This window comes from Ammospiza nelsoni, chromosome 8 (genome assembly GCF_027579445.1).
Source record: "Ammospiza nelsoni isolate bAmmNel1 chromosome 8, bAmmNel1.pri, whole genome shotgun sequence".
NCBI lineage: Eukaryota > Metazoa > Chordata > Aves > Passeriformes > Passerellidae > Ammospiza > Ammospiza nelsoni.
The window spans coordinates 15,050,749-15,060,218 of NC_080640.1; the positions used below are offsets into that span (position 1 = coordinate 15,050,749).

The window sequence follows — 9,470 nt, forward strand, 5'->3', positions numbered from 1 at the left end:
CTAGAAATGAAATTATGAGTTCAGAAATTATTAAGGTATTAATTCTGAATATTCATTTATTTTAACTACTGACAAGGAGGGGAAAATGGACTCTTAAGGAAGGTGATATTGTATAGCTCTTTTTAAACAGTTATTTAGATAACAACTTATTTAAATATAGATAGAATATTCTCTGAGTGCTTTGGTCTTGATTTTAATTTGGTTCTTAACCTGGTTTCCAGTGTTGAGAAGGAGAGTTTGTGTGTGGTTAATTACAAAGGTAGTGATTTCATTATTCAGGTGAGTAATTTTCTGAGATTTTGATCCAGCCAGTTCATTTTCTATATTTTTCAGGTGCAGTTTGCCAGGTGACCTTGCTCAGTGAAATAATTACCTGCTGTTTTCAGCCTTGTTTCATTTTGGTATAGAGCCGTCTGAATTTTAAGAGAAAACTGCCTTTATGGATGTTAGCTGAATTAGCAGCTGTCCAGAAATTCTCAATGTCTTAGTTCACCTCTCACAAAGAAATAGTAGATCAGAGGAAAAAAAAAAAAAAGTAAACAAGAAAAACCTCCTGCTTTTTGGGTGATTTTCAAGGTGTGTTTATAGGGGAGTGCTTGTCTTGTTGCAGCCCTTATGGCCACTGCAAGGGAGGAGGAGGCTCCTCTGCTGAACATACATTACCTGTTTAATTTTTTTCACTTTTGCTGGAAATCAGACTTTAAAATCTTCTTTACACCAAAATTCCTCACTTTAGTGGTTTGTGCTGCCCAGTAGTGTCTGGCTGTACAAAGGAAATGGTTTAGCCATCCTATTCCAGGACAGGTTTGCATTAACATTGGAGCAGGCTGCACATGGAACTTGGACATGCTCTGTCCTTGGACGTTTTTCGGTACCTAAGGGATAAAACTCCAGGTAATTTCATCTGACCTCAAAGCTGACCTTGCTTTGGGCAGAAAGACCTGGTTACCTCTGTTCCACCTGGAAGCTGATCCTTGTTGGAGTGGGCTTGGTGCATTTCATGGATACAGCAGAAACATCTGGAGGAATAAAAGGGCCCATCTCGAGATTGTTCCACCACAATGATCCCAGCTGAGTTTGCTAAATCCTTTTCCACTGCACAGTGAGAACTGGTGAGGGTTTGGAGGAGAGTGAGTTATGAACTGATGGTCACTGCAGAACTGAAGTGTTTGGCCCGGTTCAATCTCTGATTGCTGCATGTCCTCAGCCCTGTAGCTGAACAAACTGCAGCTCTGCTGTTGCAAGCTCAAAACATTTCATCCCTTTTCCTTCTGCAATCACTATGTAGATATTTGCTTTAAAAAAATAATATTTATAACAACAAAAAATTTTCCATATATCTTATGTGATTTTTTTTCAATGTATGAAGATACATAGCCAGCTGTCATAAGGCAAGATATTTATTGTGTTTAATTAATTTTTATGAGATGTTATAAAAACCGTGATTGTATTTGGTATGTTATTGCTGAAGTTTATAATTTCATATGCTGTTACTTTATAATTTCTTGCCTATTGTTTTTATAGGGACATAGTTATAATAGATTTGCCTTTATTACAGCAAATAATGACTCAGTTTAATGAGATTATACTATTTTTAAACTTGACATTTAACTCAGCCTTGGTTTTTCAATTAATCACAATATGGTAATCTTTTCCACCTAGGTTTCTTCAATTATCATTAGAATGAAATAGTTCTACATGCTGATGATGTCTACTATTGGAAAATTCAAGCTGTGAGCCTCAGATAATTTCCCAGTAGCAGGAAAGGTTAGGAGTAGGGTGGACTAATATTCCCCATTTACCTTCTAGTTGTCCTTCAACCAAATGATGACCCAGTTCTATCTTCCAGCTGCCCTGTTCTATTATTCTGTCCATAAATTAAGAAAGAAATGGAATGAAAAGTGAGAATACTGAGAGGAAAACAGGTTTTTCTAAGTCTGAGGGAGACTGCAATTTAGTGGCCAGCTAAACCAGAATGATTGACTAGCCTGGCTGCTTGAAGTGCCTTGATCAAACAGCTCTTCCACTTTACTAGGTCAGGTTCAGCATGGCTTGGGTTATTTTTTTTTTTTCTATTTTAAGCAATGTAACCCAGTAAAGTACATCAGTGACAATGAAAATATTAATGTTTTTTGTTCATGACAGCATTCTGTTTGGACAAGCACCAGAACTGAGACACAGGAGTGTGCAGCACTGTATAGGTGACACGGAGATGGAGGATTTGGAAGCACAGAGGAAAAAGCTGCACTGAGGACTGATGAAATGCAATGGCTCATCCTTGTGAGAATGGGTAAATTACTCCTCACCTTCCTGATCCCACCTTCCCCTTCACACCAGCTCCAGAACTCGACTGGACAAATTGTTTCACATGTTTAAATCACAGACAAACTTTCTTTCTTTGTTAGGCTCGTTTTCTTTTCTTTCAAAGACTTGAATTGACTCAATTCAGGGCACGATGTGTGGGAGAGTCAGAGTGGGAATGGAGAAAGAGAGTTTAGAGTCCGAAGGAGGAAGATCCCCCCCTTTTGGTCATGATGAATTTATAGATTCAATTCAAGGCCTAACATCAAACCATCCCATGCTGTTATTTTGTGCAACAGCCCAACAATTGTTTTCAGAAAAAAAGAATTGTTATTTATTATCTTTATTTTGTTTTGAAGTTAAATGCTGAGTGTTCATATTCCCTGGACTAGTTCTGGAAAACACTGATTTAAGGGCCCTGGTCTGGTCCATTTCACTGTCTCTGACAAGTGACAGAATTCTCTGTATGAGCTGCTTTGGTTTGTGCTTTCTATCCCAGCTTGCATTTCTGACCCTGGCAGATTGCTTCTTTAAAAGATAATTTGCAGTGCACGCTTTTCCATCACTTGAAGTCGTGTCTTGCACAAGTTATGTTGTGACTCATAAAATAGTGCAAATTAGAATTGTTAGTAGTCCATCAGTTTAGTCAATTTAACAATGACCCATGAATGCAAGAAGTCATAAATTTTCTAAAGAGTATAATCTGCGTATTTAATTAACAATGCTAAGACACCTCTGCTTTCAGAAGAAGCATTTTCTTTCAGTTTACTCAAGTGGTTAGAAATATGTATTTTGAATATCTTACTGTAATATGGTAGAGTGTATATTTATTAATAGTATCTAAATCTGAAGAGATTCCAGGAAGAATGAAAATGCACTGTAAAAAACACACTGTGTTCCATTTTCATTCCAATTTGCACAGTTAATTATCAGAGGTGCATTTGCTTGTTTGTATTACAATGAGATTTATCCAGGTATCAAAAAGCTGAAAATCTAAGAATTAAGCTTTCTGGGATTTTGGAGATTATTTTAATTAAGTAATCTAGAACTGAGGTTGCTGCTACGTATGACAATAGGATTACCTTTGTGCTAAATTATCAGTTTTATTTTGTACAGAGAATTAAGTCTAAAATCAGAATTAGACATACATATTTGTTTCCACACAGAGAATTGACAAATGCAGCAAGACATTTGGTATTTGGAAATATTAAAAGAGAATATTCACCAGCTCATTCTGAGAATATAGTCAAAGTGTTTTTAATACAATTTTCTGCTAGAATAAAGGATTCAAGGATTACTTAATTTAAAGACTGTCAACATTCTTTAGAATATCAAAGCCAGGGAAGATACCAAGGAAAGATATTTAAATGAGTATTAAAACATTCCCTAGAGGCCTGTGCAAGTACCTGGAGAAACATCAACCCGTGAAGAAAAAGCAAATAGAGCTCACTGTGCCTAAACCCCCAGTGCTTGGTCTGTGGTCCAGACACCTCTAATGAGCTTGGAGAAAGTCCGAGCTATCCTAGGGTAGAATTGTGTGAGACAGCTTTTCACCTGCAGTTCAATTAACAACCAAAACCAAGTTTGAGCATGATTGATGTGACAGTGCCAAGTGTCAGATTTTGTATTCTTTTAATATTTCCAAGCACCAAACATGTCTTCCTGCATTTTCAGTTCTCTGTGTGGAAACAAACATGTATGTTTAATTCTGATTTTAGACTTAACACTCTGAACAAAATAAAATTTAGCACAAAGGTATTGTCACACGTTAGTATCTTTTTGTTCTATGTGTAACTTGATTCGAGATCAGCAGCACTATGAATTGTCTGACCACTCAGGTGATATAATCTAACTAAAAAAAAATAAATTAAGTGCACATAGCTGTAGAAAATCACTAGGTAATTTGCTACTTAGGAAGTAAAACCTGATGCTCATAAACCCCATCTGCCAATTTGAGCTCCAATGAATTCTTTAGAAAGATCAACCCTGATTTAAAGACCTCAAATCACAGACAAATAATAAGTGTTTAAAATAGGCCATTTACCTTCATGATTAAGACTGTGTGTCCTATTTACATTTGATCTTCAGCTTCTGGTAATGTCCAAGGAATCAAGTTAGGTAGGTAGGAGATCTGGGAAGTGATTACTGTTCAAACAAGATGGGACACGTTCTGGTGTTTGAAAAGGGGAAGAGGTTAGCTCTCTTTACTTGACCCAAATTATTTTCATAACTTATATGCATATAAATAGTTATGAATAATTTATTAACAAACAATGCAGTAATAAAGATCATGGCCATTTCAAGGGAAATTTGCTCAAAGAGAAGTTGAATACGTTATAAACTCCCACGGTTCTGAAAAGTCCTCTTGGGCAAGACTTCAAGTGCATTCTTATAGGGAAGACAGAAAAAACATCAACCTTCAAAACTGAATATGCATAAAATTGCATGCCAGCATGGGGCATTGCATAAGCAAATAAATGAAGCATAGATTTTTAGAATATACCCTGCACATTTCCAAATACTTTTGATGAAATATGATTTCTAACTGGGCAGTTTTGACTATTGTAAATTGTATCACTAGATGGCAGTAATAGCCAACTGAAATGAAACCATGTAAAGAATCTCAAGGTTTTATTTTGAATTCAGTTTCTTAGTATCAACTCTAAATATAAGTCCTTGGTATAGTTCTGTGTCCAAACCCAGGCCAGACATAAATTATTATAATTTATGATAATTATAATAATAGGATATAAGATACTACAAAAAGCCATTTTCAATGCTTTCTAGAACTTTGGGGGTCCTAATAGAGTCTCCAAACTGTTCCATTTTGTTGGTGTTTAAAAAAACACAACAACAAAAATACCCAGGACCCAATGGCTAAAGTGGCTGTTTCTGAGATATTAACACAGAGCCTAAAAGGCAGGAAATGAACAAGTGAATATGAATTGTAAGCAGGAGGCAGATGGAGTTCCAGAACCTTACTGGGAGATATGCAAATCAAAACATCTAAAATTGTGTCGATTTGTAGGATTTTGAAATTATTTTGGCTGTTCTCAGGCAGCCAAGAAGACACTGAATCTAAACCAACAACCTGACTTGTAATGAATTTTTAATTGTGTAGACTACAGGCTGGAGAATTGATAAAACAAATGCTTCATTTCTAGTCTCCCATAGAGCAGATCCTCTGTGTGCTCAGTCACACACAGCATCTCAATTTTTGTATTATTCACAATGATTCAACACTGTCAGAGCCCCCTTTCTTCCCAGGTTCTATGCACAGTATCTGTGTGTGAGAGAGATGAAATATTGCTGCTATCCTTTCCATATGTACTTGAGTAGATTTGGAGATAAAGAGTCAGCTTTGGCCTCTCTTGCTTGTATCTGAATTGTGCATTCTTCCACCAGAGCGGCTGCAGAGGAGCCCGCCAGCCCGAGCACAGGGAGTGGGATCAGCCCCGCAATTTCAGAGCAGCTGTTCTGCTGCCTCCGGTGGCTGCACCGCGGGCAGGTAAGGGGGAGCTGTAGGGGAGCCAAGCAGGACAGGGCTACTGAGATTCAGCCCCAAGCAAACCTGGAGTCAGCAGAAATTCTGGGCTTTCCCCTGGGTTTTCTATTAACAACATACAGAGCTGAGAAAGATTTTTTTTTTTCCCCTTATCCCCCACACCCCCTTAGAAGAAGTCAGATATATATACACCAGCTAGTTCTGCTGGAAGGTGTTATGCTGGCATTAAACTAATTTTCAGATAGTTTTACTGTTTCTCTCCTTTTCAGTAAATTTACTGTTTATAATTACATTCATCAGTTTAGTTGTTCTCATTCTGAGAATTTTGTAATCAAACCAGATAGGTCTTTTGTATTTAGTGTCCATATTTAAAAATTGTTATGGACATTAAAGTCAAAGAATGTATGCTTCCTGACACACAGAAAAATCAGTTTATTTGGTCCATATGAGTAGCTGTCCTATTCAAATACTTTAATATTTATTACTTAGAAGAGAGTTTAATTGGATTTTGCTCCAAAACATGTTTTACATTAATGTTATAGTCTGCAAAGTTTTTTCTGCTTATTGTAGGATCTTTGGAACATTAGGCTAATCTTTAAGAAATGCTTGTGTTGTTAGATCTCTGCTTCATGTACATTCACAGATCCAAGCTGAGCTTCTTGAGAAGAGCGGAACTCAGCCAAGGAGCTGCTCCCAGAAAAGTTAACAAAACTGAGAGTGCAGCACAATAAGCTGTTGTCGAGTGGACTTCTAAAAGCAGCAAGGCATTCTGCCAAGTCCAGATAAGGAGGATCTACACAGATATTTCTCCCTTCCCCCTACAAAACCCAGTGTGTAATTACCAGCACTGAATCTAGCAGCAGAAAGTAACATTTCAGTTTCAAACTGCAACTTGATTAGACTTTCAGTGTTAAAATTAAAGCTGTGAGAGCCCAGGAAGATCTGCCAGCTCAGCTAACTCATGGTTTGTTTGCTTGGAATGGGGTTTTTGCTACTCCTGCTGCCATTATTATGCTGAACTTAATTAAAACAATTAAAACATGGAACACATTTCAGTTATGTTGAGGTTCCTATAAATTAAAACAGCAAGAGATAAGTGAGAATAAAGAACAGGCAAGAGAGCGAGGATCATTTGCTTTTGGGACTTAAAATGTATAAACAAAACTCTGTTTACACAAGAAGCTGGACTACAATTATGTTTTGTTTTGACATTGCAACTTACTTTGAGGAAAGGATAATTTTGTTCACATTTAAATATTACAAACTTAAAATAATATAAACTTGCCATACATCTGTCACCACAGAGTCTTATATTATTTTGTTTTTCACCATGACCTTTGCTATAAATTTTGAGATTTTGAGAGTTTTACTTAAGGACTAATGGACTGTTTAATTTCTTCTCTAATTTGAGTTACACATTTCACTACCTGTTGCTTTCCTGCAACAAAGATATAAAGAGTTTAATATTATTTATTCAATTGTTGAATTCTCCGCTGGCATAGAACTTATCCTGCACACAGTAATTAGTAAGATGAAGCCAGTTTGCATTGCCTCTTATGTGGAAATTATTAGTCTGGATGTGTATTATTTCCAAAGAAGCTGTTGAAGAGATTAGGTAATGGCATATTTTCATTAATATTTTTGCCATCAACTGTGCATGAGTGGCTCAGATCTCAGAAGCAGAAGAGTTTTAGAAGATGAGTGTTCTCAGTTTGGTTGCTTTGCTGACAAAGCAAGGTAAGTTGCTCGAGGCAGAACAACGCAGTAATTAATCACTATTGCATTTGGCACCTGATTTAGCATGGATATATCAGGATAATCTTGCATTCTTCCATGTCAGACGACTCTCCTGATGTGTAAACAACTGACAGTTTACAGGTTATTGTGCCGTGAATGAGTGAAATCCTGGCAACAAAGAAATCTACACCAAAAATCTTGGAGGTGCTTTCTGTCAGGGTGTTGCCACTAGGTGTCAGTTTCATTTTGTTAGTGGGAAAGAACAAATTGATGTTGTGTGGATGCCTTTGAACTAGAGATAGGGTCAAAGGCAGGGGAGCACAAAGGAAATTAATGCTTGGTTGTTACAGTCCTGGAAACTTCTCTGTTTCTGCATTGAAACTTCTGAGTTTAGGCACCCAAATTAGGTGCTTCATATAATAACTCCTGTTAGTTCATATAATAACTCCTGAAAATTAATTTTGCATCTCTTTAGCTCTTTCCTGGCCTGATGATTACACACACCAGCTATTTGTTATCTGTTCTGTTTCTTTACAGAAGAAACAGAAACAGCTGCCTTCTAGACTATGTAAAATGTTCTTTCCCTTTATGGAAAGACCTTCACTTTTTTCTGAGGCTGAAATGCCTTCAAATCTATCTAACTGAAGGTCAGCCTCTCAGCTCTACTTCAGCATTCTTGCAGGCTCTTCCTTCCAGCTTTAAAGTTGCTGTCAAGTCCTTTATCACCCTGTTACCTTGGAATCTGCCTGCTGGGGCTGTACTGTTCTTGCAGCAAATTTGCATGACAACTCTTTTTCCCAGGGACTTTGTAATTTTTTTCGGTACTTTAAGTAAGGCCAAAAATATTGAGAAGCCTTGTGCCAATTTAGTCTTCCCAGGAGAAAGCTTCCTTACTCCCCACAAATACTGGTGACTGGCTGTTCCTCCTTCTCAAATCTCTTTTTGCTGTTATCTTCATTTGTTTTTGGTGTAACTCATTTTCCTGGCCCAGATTTCAGAAAGAAACCTTTACATTCTCGATGCCAAACTTTCGCATTGTCTGTCACCTCACTAGGAAATTAGGACGAGCAGAACATAAGTCATGGGGGAAATAAAGGAAACTGAAACATTCAGGTGGGGGAAGGTATGAGTTTGGCCTGAGCAAGGGGGAAGAAAGATTATTTCCATAAGTGTTTGTTTAATTACTTATATTTCCTTTTTCCCAATTGTTGGAAAAGATGAAAGTTTAACAAGAAAGTTTCACAGATATGTATGCTTGGCAGAAAGCTCTCTGAATGTACAGCCTGAGAACAGGACAGAATTGGAAGCAAGTTTTGATACAGAAGAACAATAGATGTCTAAATTGACAATTGCTGAGCCAGTTGTTACTGGACAACTAAGAAAGTAAAGGTTAAATCGAGTTGGAAGTTGATTTTATGACTAGAGCAAAGGATATATTGACCACAAATAGAAAAGATGTTTTTACCAAGCAGAAATAGGTCTTAGGAAAAGCAGAAAGATACCACAGGCAAACAAACATGCTGATGTGGCAAGTAGAAAAGAGGTCTAAGCATTTTCCACTGCAAGAAAACTTAAAAACATCTTTAAGCTTCAACTGTGACATACTAATTCATGTGATTGGATAGTAATGACCATAATATGGTAATGATTGTAGTTATGATAGGCTGTAGGTAATAGTGAAGGTATTGTATATGATGCTGATTGGTTGTTATGTATTAAGATGCTCAGCAAAGAAAAGTATATAATGTATGGTGACCAGAACTAAAGTGGCTTCAGGCTTGCCTAAAAGCTGCAGCTGACTGCTGTAGGAGTGGCTCTGTCACCCAGGACCGGAGGCTGCTGTGCAATGAACACCTCCTGTGCAATGAACAGCATTTGGAAGAGCTGCCTGGAGTCCCACCTCTCTTGTCGCAGGCTCTTACACCCA

At 37.3% G+C, this 9,470-nt stretch overlaps 1 long non-coding RNA gene across 1 annotated transcript; it reads left to right on the forward strand.

Moving 5' to 3' along the window:
- The first annotated feature begins 2,160 nt into the window (after nt 1–2,160).
- On the forward strand, nt 2,161–6,539 carry LOC132076446 (uncharacterized). The gene is made up of 3 exons (XR_009418920.1): nt 2,161–2,290; nt 5,707–5,809; nt 6,450–6,539. It is a non-coding gene; the product is annotated as an uncharacterized LOC132076446 (long non-coding RNA).
- Nucleotides 6,540–9,470: the final 2,931 nt, after the last annotated feature.